This window comes from Larus michahellis, chromosome 5 (assembly GCF_964199755.1).
Source record: "Larus michahellis chromosome 5, bLarMic1.1, whole genome shotgun sequence".
Classification (NCBI taxonomy): Eukaryota; Metazoa; Chordata; class Aves; order Charadriiformes; family Laridae; genus Larus; species Larus michahellis.
The window spans coordinates 48,651,204-48,666,103 of record NC_133900.1 but is presented as its reverse complement, the minus strand read 5'-3'; the positions used below and the strand labels follow the sequence as shown (position 1 = coordinate 48,666,103).

General features: G+C 53.5%; 1 protein-coding gene across 2 annotated transcripts in view; it reads right to left on the bottom strand.

Moving 5' to 3' along the window:
• Nucleotides 1-14,678, bottom strand: part of LZTS3 (leucine zipper tumor suppressor family member 3) — a 55,783-nt gene extending 41,105 nt beyond the window's left edge. The window contains exon 1 of one of the 2 annotated variants that reach the window (XM_074587207.1): nucleotides 14,444-14,678. The gene's annotated coding sequence lies outside the window, so the exon portion shown is untranslated. The remainder of the gene's footprint in view (nucleotides 1-14,443) is intronic. The other variant, XM_074587211.1, reaches the window with a different exon arrangement.
• Between the last annotated feature and the right edge of the window lie 222 nt (nucleotides 14,679-14,900).

The window sequence follows — 14,900 nt, the reverse complement described above, 5'->3', positions numbered from 1 at the left end:
TTTTTGCTAAATAAAAATAAACCAGAAAATTTTCTAAACTATAGATTATCTGGCATGAAGGTTGCTAAATTTGTGTCACTTGCCTGGCTTAATTGCATACACTCTGAAAATGCAGAGTGAATTTTTCAATAGGGTCATCCCATACACAGTCTCCATGAAAACACATTTCACCTTTGGGAAAACCTTCTTTTTCTTGTTTCAGTCGAGGGCAGCCAGGGTTGTGTGTGAGCAGGACAGCAAGGAGAGGACATAGCTCTAGAGAGGAGAGCAGCAGGCTGAACAGATGTGGGAGGAAGATAGGACAAGAAAATCTGCTCCAGCAGGAAGGTGGGGATATGGGGAGGGGGAGATGGTGGATGCCATTTCAGGCATGGTGTGAGAAGAAAGAGCATCCCTGGGAAGAGGCAGTTTGGCTGCTGAGGAGAAACGAAGGACCCAGATTCCCTGATAAGGACAGATGCAACATAGTGTGGTGGACTGTGGGCCACCCAAACCATGGTTGCCCTGTGGCAAGCACAAGGAGTGGCTTGGCTAAGAGGCAACACTGCCCTGGAGCCCAGCTGGAAGCTGGGCAAGTCCCGTGATGCCACGCTAGCAGATAGATAAGCTGGAGGAGTCATCAGAGTTGACTCCCAGAGAGGGGATGCCAAGCAATGCAGGACCTGATGGCTCACCAGCACACAAACCTGTGAGTGACACCAGGCAGGGCAGTGCAGGTGGCACAGGTACACTGAGCTTCAGAGGAGGACAGAGCCACATGAACATAGCTACACTATGCTGCGATTACAAATGAGCCCTAGTCCCAGGAGGTGTGTAAGCTCTGGAGAAGCTCTCCATGACTTGGTGAGGAGCTCAATACAAGTGGATTCCTAGCAGGGGAATCACCCTGGTGCAGACAGACCTTGGAGCACTTGGAGAAGCAGGTCAGCACAGCGTGGACAAAACATCTGTGCACAGCTTCTCGCCTTGTCTCCATGGCTCCTAACAGCCTCTTCCTGATCACCTTGATCCTGCCTCCTTCATCCTCTCTTCCCAGTCACCCTGACCCTGCATCCTTCACCTTCTCATCCTAGGAAGCACCACCCCATGAGGTTGGCACCTATTTGCCTTGGGAAGGGTCTTTTTTGCCTGCTTCTAGTCTGGCACTGCCTCTGAAGAACCATCATTGCTCGAGTGAGCATTGCACTGGTGATGGCTTTTGAGCTATGCCTTTGACTTCACTCCTGGACGGAGGTGGCTGCGCCGCAAGCAAGGCACTGCTGAGATGCTGGCTGTGGGAGGAGGGAGAGGGGTTAAACACCCCCAAATGTCAGTGGTCTTAAAAATAGCTGGACTTTTCCCGCTCACATTGACTCACCCATCACAGACCGCAAATTCCTGAGACATGTCACGGGCTGTGGGGAAATCGCCTTTTGCTGCACTGCTCCAAACAGAACATGTATTTGTCTCCCTTAGTCCTCCTCTGAGGGACAGCAATGTCCTCACAAGCATGCAGGGGTGGTGGGGTGGGAGACAGCACTAAGAGGGACAGGGGAGATGTATCAGCATCCCAGCAGAGGTGGGCTTGAAAGGAGGGTGGGCTGAGCACCCTCGCATTCCTCTCATTCTCCAGAGATTTGCTGGGCTCCCTTCTGGGGTTGAGCCCTACCACTGGGATTTTCTATACCTGCAGGTGGCCTCCTCCACTGCAATAAGGTGCCCAGCTGAAAGTAGGACCTTATGTGTGTCCATTCCCATCCAACTGGATTTCAGTTGTCTCTGGTTTGAAATCCACCCCCTCCTCCAGCTTGCAGTCCTCCCCATGTCTTCCTGAGTGCCAGCACTTTAACCCCACACAGGAATAGCTTGAAGGCCCCTTCTCAAAAAGCCTCACTTAATGGTTCCAGGTAAAGAGCAGAAATGCAAGAAAGACACAACCCAAATTATTTTGGCGAGGCGGGGACCAAGATTCTGTCCAGCTGCCTCCAGCCATCCAGCTGGGATCACAGCCAAGGGCAATGCAGCCTCCAAAAGCCACCAGACAACCCCAGGAGCCCACACAGCATGAAGTCCTGCTGCCAGAGCATGGTGGCTGCAGGAGATGGGATAGAGGAGGGGGTCCATGCTGTGTTTAATGGTATTTAAACCAGATGCAAACAGCTTTGCAAGCTTTGGTGCCAGCTGACTCCATTGTCCCTGCAGGACCATCCTATCCTTCTTAACCCTTGACAGCCTCCTTCCCACCAAGAGATGTCCCCTCTCCAGTAGTACTCAGATCCTCATGGTCCTAATGCAACCTGCCCAAAGCTCTGTGGTTTTATCACTGTGGGCCACTCCCACCAAGAGAAAGGTGCAGATGGATGTGCTCAGATCTCCTGCCCTGCTAGGTCCCTCTGGTGTAGAGCCACCCAACCTACAGCTGCAGCTGGGGTAAAAGGAAGGGTTGTTATTGATATTTTGGGAGCTGCTTCCTTTCCCGCCCCTCCTCCAGAATAGCTTTTTGTCTTTGGGTTTATTTTCATTCTTTCATTAAAAAGGTTTGACCCCGACATTTTGAATGGATTCGAACACGGCATTGAATGCCTCTTGGCATGTTGCTTTTTTGAGTAAGAGAGGGAGGAGGGATTTTCATTGTGTCCAACCTTGCAAACCTTCAGCGAGGAAAAGCATCGCCTTCTCCTGCTGCTGTTGCTCTCTGCCTGGGTCTGTTTCACTCTGACGAGTCCCGTGTCCTCACCCAACTCCTCCCTTAGATCAAAGGAGCCAGCCACCCCCACGCATGCCACTCATCCTTCGCAGAGCTGTTCAACAACAGCTCCACCAGCAAAACTCCTCTGTAAAAACGGGATATCCATCTTGTGGCCAGCTCGTACCTGGGGATCTTCACCTCTCTGCTGCAGCAAATACAAGTCATCACAAAGTCCCAGTGTTCCCCTTGCACTGCTGAGTCCAGCTACTTCTTGTGTGTTTGGACACCACCAGGTAAATAGTGCAAACCCAGGATCTCCTTTAATAGCCACCATTGCCTGCTTTCTACCTCTGCCAAGTGCTCAGAATGCATCAGAGGTGGTTACAGAGGGTAACGGGAGCCTCAGGTGATGCCAACCTGCAAACCTGGCTGCAGAGACGGGTTGCATTTGCTGCGACTGTGACACTTGTCCCTGGGACTCTCTGTGCACCCCCTGTGTGATTTCAGAGGAGGACGAGTGACCCACACAGATGGCAAGGTGACAGCGTTCTGCAGCTGGGGTCGCTGGCAGTGACTGATGGCGTTACATGTGCTTGAGACCTGTTTATGATGTTTATTCAGCCAGTGGAGGCCCAGCTAATAATTTCACCCTCTTAAAATAAAGAATAAAAGGCCTAGCTAATAATCTGGACTTTTGGCAGCACTGGCAGAGAGTCAAAGGGTCTTGGAGACCCCAGTTTCGTTTGGGCTTTTCTCCACTGAAAATACAGAAGAACTAACATTGGCTACCAGGAAAAGAGCTAGTTGGTATTCTGGTTCAAGAAAGTTGCGGCATTTACTCTGCAGTTCAGCAATGGCCATATCAGATCTCTCCTGGAGGTTCACGGACAACAGGGAGGAAGCGACTTTTGATCTGATTTTGCAAAACGTAGAGCAGTGAAATAACTGAGCTGCAGCAGCTTTCCCTGTCCCCAAGCTGGAGATCAGAAAATTGCTGATAACAATGGAGAAAAGGCAGAAACGCTCAATAATTTCTCTTCTGGCCCAGGCAAAAGCAGGCTGATGGTCTCTGCACAGGGGCAACAAAGTGCTTTCTAGGCCATTAGTAACCTAGGAAGACACTAAATGGCACGGCCTAGGGATAAATATTTTTAAACTGTGGGCTCAGATTAATTTGCTCCCAAGGGTCCCCTAGAAGCAGGGTGAGGAGTGGTGTGGCCTGCTGCTCATCTTCTCTGAGAAGTCCTGGGATTTCTCTCTGATCCCGGAAGACTGGAAAGATGATAATTGCAGGGCAATATTTCAGAAAAGGGGAAAGAAGGAGAGCTGGAGTGATGCAGCTTAGCCCAGCAGAAAGTGATGCAGGACTGGAGGGATGGAGTGTGGGAAGCTGTCAATATAAATAGATGTCTCATACAAAATAGGACTTTGCAGATTCGTTCAACTTCATCTGGGGCAGGTTGTATTAGATGACCCAGGCAGCTTCACAGGTGGAAATACGCTTGTATGAGGTGCTTTGGTTTGGAGTGACATGGTTATTCTGGTTAAAAAAATGAGTATGGTTTGTCATTAAAGTGTATGATGGGGAGTGGTGAAGTGATGGATCTTGACTGGATCCCAAGGCGCTGGGACAGGTGTGCTTCAAGCCGGGCTCCATGGAAGTCCTCCCAGACTCCATCCTCCCTGTGCAGCTGGTGCTTAGAGAAAAATGGACTAGGAAGAGGAGAAACTTCCTGATCCTCCCCCATATCTCTGCTGCCACAAAGCTTTTCAGGGGTACCTCATGCCTTTGGATCCTCCAAATGGTTTGATGCCATCAGAGGGCACTCACTCTCCATGACACTGCCAGGTCCCTTCTCACCCAACCTAGCGGCATTTTGTCCTCCATTAATTTTTGGCGGTGAATTTTTGCAAGGGAATTATGCCATCTGAGAAAACCTGCTTTGTTTGGTTTATCTTTAACTCAGTATTTGAGTGATCTCCAGTTGCGCTTTGAGGAAGAGCGAAGAGTCGCCTCCACTCATCACTTCATGCCGTAAACAGGCACTTTAATACATTTTAAGCTCTATAGTAGCTAGTATGAATATGCTTAAAGTTTTGGTGCCTCTCAGGCACTCTGGGAATTAAAAATCACTGTACCAGGTTTTAGTTCCCCTCTTGCAACTCCTCTGCATCTCTACAAGTCACAGGACACCTGTAAGAGGTGTCCCTGGAGCAGAAGCCATCTCAGTGCTGTGATTCCCACCTCTTAGGTGGGACACACCGGACACTGCCGACCCCTAGGGAGGCAGAATCCCCCGAGGTAATTCATGCCAATTACAGCAATCAGCTAATTAGCAAACAAGATCGATTCAAATGAAGTTACAGTGTCAACAGCTATTATGCAAGCTTGTCTGTGCTGGAGTAAAGCCATCCTGGGAGGGTCTGCGAGAGCTGTTGTGGTTGAAAAGTCCTTGTGGATGGGAAATGGGAAGAGTTAAAGGGGATACCATGGGTAGAAGTGAAACTAAGGAAAAAAAAAAAAACATCGCTGAGACAAATTAAGGAGGGAAGGTTTCGAGAGTGGAAAGCGATCCAGGTAATTGCTTGCAAACACGAAGGGGATGACAGAGAGGGATGATGCCCAGGTGCCAACCTGGATGATGCACAGGTCAGGATGAGAGGGAGAAGTCAGGGAAATACCTGTGCTCCTCTGTAGGGAATCCCCTCAAAGGAGGGGAGTGGGAGAGTTTCTCCCTTCCAGGGCAATGCCGGGGTCAAACAGCCTGGGAAGGGCTCTCTAACCTTCCTCCCTAGCCACAGGCACGGTGCAGGCAGAGGGCAGGAGATAACGCTCATCCATGTCCTCGACCCACACCAGAATCGGCTCTGCAATTAAAAATGACTGCCACTTTTGGAAGTGAATTGCCAGATGGGGCTTGCTTGGGATGCAACGATCGCCTGATGGGAGTTAGAGCCGAGCTTGCTGTGTTTCTGCCTGCAAGCATCTCCTTTGGAAAAGCAAGCCTGGAGCTAGATGGGACTACCAGGGTGGGACGTGAAGCTCTGGGACCAGCTCCAACCCGGAGCCAGAGGCCAGCGTAAAGCCTGTAGAGGCATTGGCTAATCCTCCGCTAAGCCCGCTGTGATGGATTTAAAGGGTGTTTGTGTCACTCGCCCCCGGGATCAAGATCCTTAGAGGATAAGTGTCCGAAGGAAATGAAGGGATTCTCGTTCCTGCGGCGGGACATGAAACAGAGACACGGCCCCCGCTGGGATGCGCCGGGGGGGGCTGGTGTTATCTCCTGCATGCTCTCCCTCGGAGGAAAGGGATGCCTGCTGTCATCTTGTGCCGGACTTTTGGGTGGGGACTTTTGCTGCCTGGCTCCGGAGCTGGCAGATGCTCTGGTTTTATCAAGGCAGCTGGCCCAGCAAAACGTTACCCGGCAGCCCAAATCTCTGCCTATCTCTAAAGTCCTGGAGGGGTGAAAAATTGCTTTTCACCCCCGTGTCATGGATGGAGAACTGAAGCAGAAGGATTTCATCCAGGTCCTGGCCTGGCCAAAGCTGGGGCTGGGGCTATAACCACCAGCCTGCCCTACCCTTCCTTGACTTCTCTGCTCATTCACATGATGGGAACCAGCGGAGGTAAAGCCATTAACACACTTCTGCTTCTTTGAGGGCTAAGGAGAAGGGGAAAAGACATCAACAGACTGATAGCAAAGTTCATTAAAGAAGGAATAATTAAGTTTTCCAGCTTTGAGGAATAACCTCTGGGTGGTGGATGCTGACCCAGATGCTGAGATAGCTGTGCAGGCTACGCGGGCATTCACGGCATGGGGAGGCTGCTCAGGGATAGCTCGGGTGACTGGTAGGACTTGTTTTTAAAATAAACAGATCTCTTTTATCGCCTGAAACCCCACACCCCCAATGGGAGGAAACATTCAGATGGGAGGAAACATTCAACCAAGAAACACTACCATTAATCACCTCCGGAGCCTGAGACTTTGCTCACGCCGTGGCTGAGGGACCTCTTCCCAAAAGCCACATACTCACCTCCCACAACCCAGCCCTACTTGGAGCCGGGGTGGGTCCCCTCCTGCCGCCTGGGATGGATGGTGCTACTCACCCAGCACATTGCAGGGAGAGGGAAATAATCCCTCCTTTCTTTTCCGGCTATCAGGAATGCACCACACCTGGTGCCTCTTGGGGAGTGTTTGCTGTCCCGGCGGGCGCCTGGGCTGGATTGTTTGCCCAGGGATTTCTTTTTTTATTATTATTATTATTATTATTATTATTATTATTATTATTATTATTATTATTAAAAGGTAATTTGGGCCTCTGAGAGCATGATGGGGAACACAAAGCCCTTGGCTGGCACTGAGGAATTTCAACAGGCTGTGGGTTGGTTTGGCCGGTCCCTGAGGTGTCGCACAGCCTTCCTGAGATGCAGACCACAGGTGAGATGAGTTTGTTTGGACTCTGCTGGAAAACAGACTGGTCATTGCCTGGAGGGGCTTACCTGCCCCAAGCATGTGCAGGATGCACATTCACTGCTTTAGCCACAAGAGTGGGTTTAAAGATACCTCACCATAGTCCTCCATTTAGTTCCCACTCAGTATAATCGGTTACCATTGCTGCCTGGGGCTTGGGGGGCTGCAGTACAGCCTAGCAGAGCGAAACAGAGATCTGCGAGGTTAAGGAACATGCCAGGGGCCACACGAAATGCCAGTAGCAGAGCACAAAACCAAGACCAAACTTTCCACCTGGGACTCAACACCGCTAAACCCAGTCCTGGCTGTTGGGGACACCCTGATCCCCAAAGAGATCAACCCGTGGGGTCTGCAAATGCCACTGCAACTGCATCCCAGCTCGGAAAACCACTGAGAGGGAAGAAGAGTGCAGCAGCACAGCAGCTCGCAGATTGGAGGAAAAAGGAGAACAAACTCCTGCTGTGCAATGGCTGGCCGGGGACCAGCTGAGCAGCAGTGATTTATTATTTGCATTACAGGAGAAGCTGGAAGCAGTCGAGAACATCAGGGTCTCCCTGAGACTGGCACGAGAGCCGTGCTTTATGGGCTGTATTCAGCTTGCTCCTGGAGACAGGTATTTATACCCTTGCTGAGCTGAAACTGGGTGGGTTTGTGGCTTCTTCTAGAGGCCTTTTGAGAAATGTATTTATTTGAGGAAGGAGAAATTTGAGCCAGGAACAGGTCCTGGTCTTTCCCAGAGGCCAGGCAGAGTGGGACCACAGTGCCTGGGGAAGGAGAGCGGCAGGAGCTGAGGAGCTGCTCTGTGCAGTGCAAGGGGCATGGGAGTGCAGCTCTGCCCATCTCAGCCCAGCATCCCAGACGGCTTTTGGGATGTTTTCATCCTCTCTTTTCTGTCCTGACCTCTCTGAGCCACCCTGAGGAGCCAGCCCAGCTGCCCCCCATTGCAGGGACAGCCCTCTCTGGCTTTCCACCCCACTGCTGAGAGCCATCACCCTGGGTGGACAACAGCAGGACAAGGTGCATGGTCTGGCCAAATTAAACACCAACATGTCCTTGTCCCTTGTCCCCTCTCCCCTCTCCCCTCTCCCCATCCCCTTGCAATTCCTTGCATCACTGGAGGCAGAAGACCCGTCTGCAGGGAAATGTCTGAGGTGGGACGTCTGGTCCTCCCATCTGAAACAACTTAGGTGGGATGGCTTGGCTGTTACTCCAAGTGCTTGCGAAGGGCAGAGCAGGGGATGTAATGAAGGCATGGTCCACAGGGAGTGGAATGAGCTTGTACTAGATCAAATGATATAATTAGAAAGCAGGGACAAGGAGATGAGCTCCTGTGCCTGAAAGCTGGTCTGTTTTTTCCAGCTCGAGCAGCTGGGCTAATAAAAACTCTGACCTCCCTTTGCGCATCATTTCCAGCGTGCGTCCGCAGGGTACTGCGATGGCCGTGAGCTTGGCGGGGAACTCCCACCCTTGAATGTTTCCAGGGATGAGGCATCTGCAACCTCTCTGGGCAACATCCACCACCATCACTTGGTCCAGTCTGTCTCCTCTTGTCCCCCCTTACCCTGGGCCTTCCGAGAGTGGGCAGTGTCACCCCCCCCCAAACCACACAGCTGAGGTTGCTCACCCAGTTGACTTTGCCTACCAGTTTTGTGTCCAGGTTGTCTCTCTTCCATGCTTTGGTTCAGGCAAGAACTCCAGAATGTCCCCAAAATGACAACCATCTTGCAAAACTCTCAGGCCATCCTCTCTGGTGATGGTGGGGAGGAGATGGTGGATTTTCATGGAAACATCCCCACCACATCCCAGCTCCACAAGCCAGGGCTTCCCCATGGAAGGAGGAACCGGGCAAGAGATCTTCCTTCATCTGCGAACCCACCCTGTCTCCTCTGGTAGCACTTACTCCCCTAATAACCCCCCAAAACTTGCAAACTGGCCTCACAGAAAGGATTTAATGTGACAGGAAAACAGGAAAACCCTGGCCATCTGCAGAGTGCAGACCATGCTCGGGCAGGCAATGTTCCCACTGGATTTATGGGACATAGCTGCCTGGATTGGAGAGGAAGAGGTCCAGTGTGCCCTGCTGCTTAGCCTCGAGGCTGGAGGGAAGGAAACACGGAGAACCACCAAGAGATATAGGGTCTACAAGGTATCTTGAAAACCTGAGCCTATAAAGAAGCGCAGTCCTTAGGTATATAGGAGAGGTGCATTGATGCAGGTTGAAACACAACCAAGTGCACTGGGCTTGCTCTCACCTCCCCTGCAAAATAAACACCCCCATCCCATCCTCCTTCCCGACTGGTCCCTGGCAGACACAGATCTGGCAGGCATTGCTCTATTTGCAAAGCTTCCCGGCAGGGAACCAATTTCCCCCAGGATTCCCTGGGTGCTGGACACATGGTCAGAAATTGCTTATCCCATTTCCTGGCTTGAATCATTATTATTTTTACTGGTGCTGGGCTTCCAGAGGAAAACATGTCTTTGGGCCACATACCAAGGGATTTGGTTTATTCATCACCCGCAGACGCACATATATTTATTTAAAAGTGCCTCTTGTTATGTTACTTGGCAACTTCTGAGCCCGTGTATTTCTCCAGCTGATAAATATTTGTGAGGTTGGTTGTGTGAAGAGCGACATGTGTTAACGATATGATCATCTTTCTTCTGAGCTTCCTACAAAGAGAACGGGCTCTGTTACATCTGTCTAAACCTGGAGCATCTCACTGGCCCGCAATCAGGATTTGGCCCAAAAAGAGAGGGAGGGTTGCTTGTCTCCATACTGGTGTGAGGATGAGGCATGTGAGTTAATTTTGCATTGATAAATGCTGCAATTCAGACTTCAGCATGTCCCACTGGGACCAGTTGAGGACCGAAAGGCTGGAGGTGGCTGTTGGGTGGGCAGTGGAAGCAGGGAGGAGGCCAGAGGATGCTAAAGGGCATGCAGGGGCTCAGAAAGCAACCAGGAAAAAAACGTGGAGCAAAAGAGAAAGCTCAGATCATTAAATAAATCCCATAACTACCAACTGCTGGAGGCTGAGAGAGTTTCTCTGATGCCTGAGATAGCCCAGGCTGCTGTAGCCATCCTGGATCCTTCTGTGCACAAGAGCTGCCTATGGTCTACATGCTCCAGTGAGACTCCAGCTGCTGGAGTCACGTTATCCCATGACCCCTACTACTTTCATCCAAAGGAAAACCCAAAACATTTCCAGCCCCTGTGACCACTCCAAAAGTCAATGCATGCACTTAAGAAGGAAGGTGCCAGCCATCGCAGCAGTCAACAGGGAGGAGGTGGAAGGTAGAGACTGGGCCACCAGGTCTCATCTTGGGGCAAACTCCATCAAGGCTCAGCCAAAACTTGTCCTTCTGACTCAGGAGCCAGATAAAACCACCAGGATCCACATATTCATTGCAAGAACAATTTTGCAAGAGGGAAACTCAGCTAAGATCACTGGGAGCCTGATTTCAAGCCTTTGCAGCAGCTCTGCTGAGATGAAGCAGGAGCTTCTGCAGCTCCTCCACCAGGTCAAGGGAACTTTCACGTCTCTCTGCCAGGAGAGCTCTTGGCTTCAGCCAACCCTGGATTATAAGGCATAAACCATCTCGCTCTTTCCCGATAGCTGCTTTAACACTTGTGTTTCCTTTCCTTGCTGCTTAAGGAGCTACATGGACCTTCTTGCCCCCCAGGAAAGCGAACCTCCTCCTGGCTGTGCTCTCCCTGCCTGGTCCCCACCTGTTCTGGGACCACCACTGTGAGGGTCTCAGAAGAGATGTCTTTCTCACCCACCACCCACTGAGATGTGTTCCCGCAGGAACAGTGGGAAAAGGCAAAAGTCTGACCCCTGGCTTCCAAAAAAAGAGGGGTGTTAGCATGGTCCTTTTCCCCAACGATGGTGCCTGGGGCTCTGGGGTGATGGAAGAGCTGAGTTTTGAGTGCATGTTTCTCCCTGCTGGGGATAACCGGGCTTATTGCAGGGTCTCAAAGCACTTGGACCACCACCACCTCTGGGATGGAGCATCACAGCCTACCTATGGCTCCTGGTGCCACCATGTCCTGCATGAAAAAGACTTTCCCAGACTGCGGAAAGCACAACCAAAGGAGGAATCCAGTGACCTAGTGTGGAGTATAAAGGCTTTACCCATGGAGGAGAAGCGTGGGTGAGCCGGAGGGGCTGGGGGGGTTGCTGCCTGCTCCCCACAGCCTGTGGGGCAAGGATGTCTGGGCTCCTGGACGTGTGCCTCCATTTCACTTTCAGATCCCACAAATAATAACCATGTTTGCCAGCTCCTGTGACAAGAATGACTAATGGGGAAAGATCCTCAGCAAAGGGAAACAAGAAATCTCCTTGCTTCACCCTTTGTTTGCTGGATTTCTCTGACAGCCCCGGGCATCGCTGGGCTTTCCTTAGTGTGCTCAGTTCCCCTTCATGAGAAAGCAGATTTTAAGCCCTACAACAGCTCCAGCAACGCTCTACTAACCCTTAAGCTTCCCCCTCTGGACATGACTCCCTTCAGAAACTTTTTTGCAGCCCAGTTTATCCAGATTCCTGCTCCACACTGAGTTATCATGCAAGGAGTGCCTCTGACTGCTGATGCAATGTGATTTTCACAGTGCTTTTGGAAATCACCCTCCCATCTGCCTTTTTTTACAAGGCAGGGGTCCACCTTTCCGCCTCTGGGGAGGGCATAGAGAAATGCCTTCATCGTGCACCATGACGTGGTGATGCCCCTGCGATGGATGCTGCAGTGGGTGCCCAGGGCTGATGCTGCAGCCCCTGTGGAGGCTGGGGCTCTCTCAGTCCCGTCTCTGGTAGGACAAGCGGCGGCTGTCTCCCACATTATTTAGGCTCCTGCAACCAGATGCTGGGCTTTCACATGCTTTGCTACTTCCTCCTTTTGGATCTGGGGGCTGGGGTTTGCTCCCTTAGGACATCAGCCCAGTGACCCTGCAAAGAAAAGTTCAAGGAGGAGGGAGTCTCGTCCCTGTATGGAGCCCATGTGGCCACGGATGCTGCTACACCGCTTTTTAAATACCCATCCCCGCAGCAGGGAGCCAAACAGGGGAAATTTCAGCCCCTCCACCACATTTCTCCTCTGCTCCATTGTCATCGCAAGGCCAACGCTCAGGACAACGTGCCTGGTTCCCTTGCGGGAGCCCAGACACTGCAGATGGGGAATTACACCACTCTGGCATTTCCACGCCAGTTTTCAGACCATTCGCCTCCCAACCTTTGCAGAAAATAAATTCCCCAGCCAGGCTGAACTCGGATGACAGCATCACATGCTATATATAGCCACGGTAGATCGCCGCTCGAACTGGGGCCACACATAAACAAACTGCACGGTTCCCTGCGTGGAAAGGGGACGGGCGAATGAACCGCACGTGATGGAGGAGCCTCCCACCCCTGGCTGCTCGAGACCGGGGGTGCTTTGAGATCCTACACCCTCTTTTAATGCCAGCACCTTCCTTGAGGGCTCAGCTGCTGGCATCATCCACTGCCCGAGCGCGTTTGCGGGTAAAGGACGTGCTGGAGGGTGTTGAAAGCAGAGCACGGAATTGCTGAGGGAGTTGCCAAAGGTTATCCCATGGGGCAAGTGGCATCCCCTGGCTTGAATCACACCTGCTGACTCCCAGCTTGAGTCAAAGAAGCTGTTGGCATCACCCCTACTGTGTAGCCTGATGTGGGGCAGAAAATGCTGGCACAGACCCCCTACAGCATCTGCCCGCCCCTCCTGCCTCTGCTCCACATTTCCCTGCAGCCCTCCTGCTTGCATCTGCCTGCTCCTGTTCCTGCCCGACCTTCTGCTGCGGTGCACGGGGCTGCACAGAGCTGCCTGGGGCTGTACGGAGCTGCAGGGGGCTGCAGGGTGTGCAGAGCAGAGGGAAAAGGGTGTCGATGTGCAGCGGGGACCCATGCCCAGCTCAGCTGCCAGGCCTTGCCCTCCTTCCCCAGCTCACCATGTGCACGGGGAAGAGGCAGGGGATGCCCAGGGGGATGCTCAGGGTGGGGGGGGGGGGATACTGATGAAGCTGTGGAGCATCCAGCAGCCCAACGCTCTTCTCCACAGCAGAGGGACCGGGCAGCCTGGGGGCTGCTCTCAGCCACAGAGCCCCAGGCTCTCGCCTTTCCTCTGAGGAGTGGATGGAGGTGTCAGAGAGGGTCCCTGCCCTCCCCCCCGGGCACACCCGCATCCCCGGATGGGGCTTGATGCTGCAGTGCAGCAGCTCCAGCCCTGGTCTCTCCCGGGGAGCTGGCAGGGGGGATGCCTGCCTTCATCCTTCCTTCATCACGACACCCTCTCTGGCTGCTCCAAACCTGGCTGCCGGGCCAGTGAGCAGGATGAGCCATCGGGAAGAGCGGCAGCTTGCTCCTCTCCTGTGTGGGGATGGAACCTGTGGGCCCGGGCACCCTGGGGAGCAGAGGGCAGTTGGGTGGGTTTGCACCCACAGCCCTGCCAGCGTGCACCCATGGCTTGGGGGTTGCAAGGGGTGGGGGGAAGATGCGATGCCCGCGCCAAGCTGGGGAGGCATTGGTGCCTCCTTGGGTGAAGTCCCAAGTGGGGAGCCCCGTGGCGTGACAACCCCCCCCACCACCACCACCACCACCCGGCGTCCTCCCTCCTTCCTTCTCTCCCTCCCTCCCCGCCGCTGCTGGGCGAGGGCCACCCAGCACCGAGGCAGATGACATAATTCCCAGCAACTGCACGTTAATCACTCGGCCGCCAGCAACCTCCTTTGCTTGAATCCAACCCCCAACCCCAGCCACCGCTCCCCTCCCTGACATCACTGCAAAAGAAATAAAGAAATAAATAAAACAAGCTGAGGAAGGGAGGAAGGTGGTGATGGTGGTGGGGGGAATAACCTGATCCTGCTGGGCACTGGCAAACAAGTCTGCCCCCCCCACACCCCCCTTCCGCCCCTCCCCGCTTTGCACTCTATTTTTGGGTGCTGTCATCTCCAAACGGCCCCGCGGGGCCAAATCCAGGCAGCTGCGACTTTAGGCACAAACAAGGCTCCCTCCCCTCCATCACAACAGAAAGCGGCGCTGGCAGCTCATCCTCCACCCCACCCCCCTACTCCCCAAAATCTTCCCCTCCCCCCTCCCCCCCCCCCAAATTATATCTGGGTGGGTGGTTCAAGAGAGCGAAGCTCCAGCATCAGGTCTCTCTCCCCACCACCCCTTTGCTCTCTGTGCACCCCACATCTCTCTCACTCTCCAGGGACCCCCCCTTCTTGTCACCCCCACCCCGTCCCACGTCCCCCCTTTCCCAGTACCGCTTCCCAGTTCCTCCCCACCCGGAGCCTTACTCTTGGCGGGGATGCTGGGGGGTCTCACTGGTCCCCGGCGCGGCGGGCAGCGGCGGGCAGCGGGCGGGCAGGGACGCGGCTGGGGATCAGGCGGCTTTCGCTGCGCAGCCCGGTGGCCGCTCCCGTCCGAGGGGTCTCATCTCATTTTGTCATGTGTCACCAACACACACGCACACGCACACACACACACACTCGCAGCCACGTTTCCCCCCCCTTCTTGCGGCAAACGGCGGCCAGCCCCGACCCCACCCCCTGTCAAAGCAGCAGCCTAACAGCGAGGAAGGGAAGGATGGAGGGAGGATCTGCTCGCCTTCCCTTTAACTCTTCCCTCGCCACCCCCCCAGGACAGGGCTCCACTGGGTCAGGCCATGTTCCTGGCTGGGGATGGTGGGATGATACATGGACCGCCACCCCTCCCCGCCCCGCCCCCGGCACCTTCCCCCATAGGGCGCTGGGA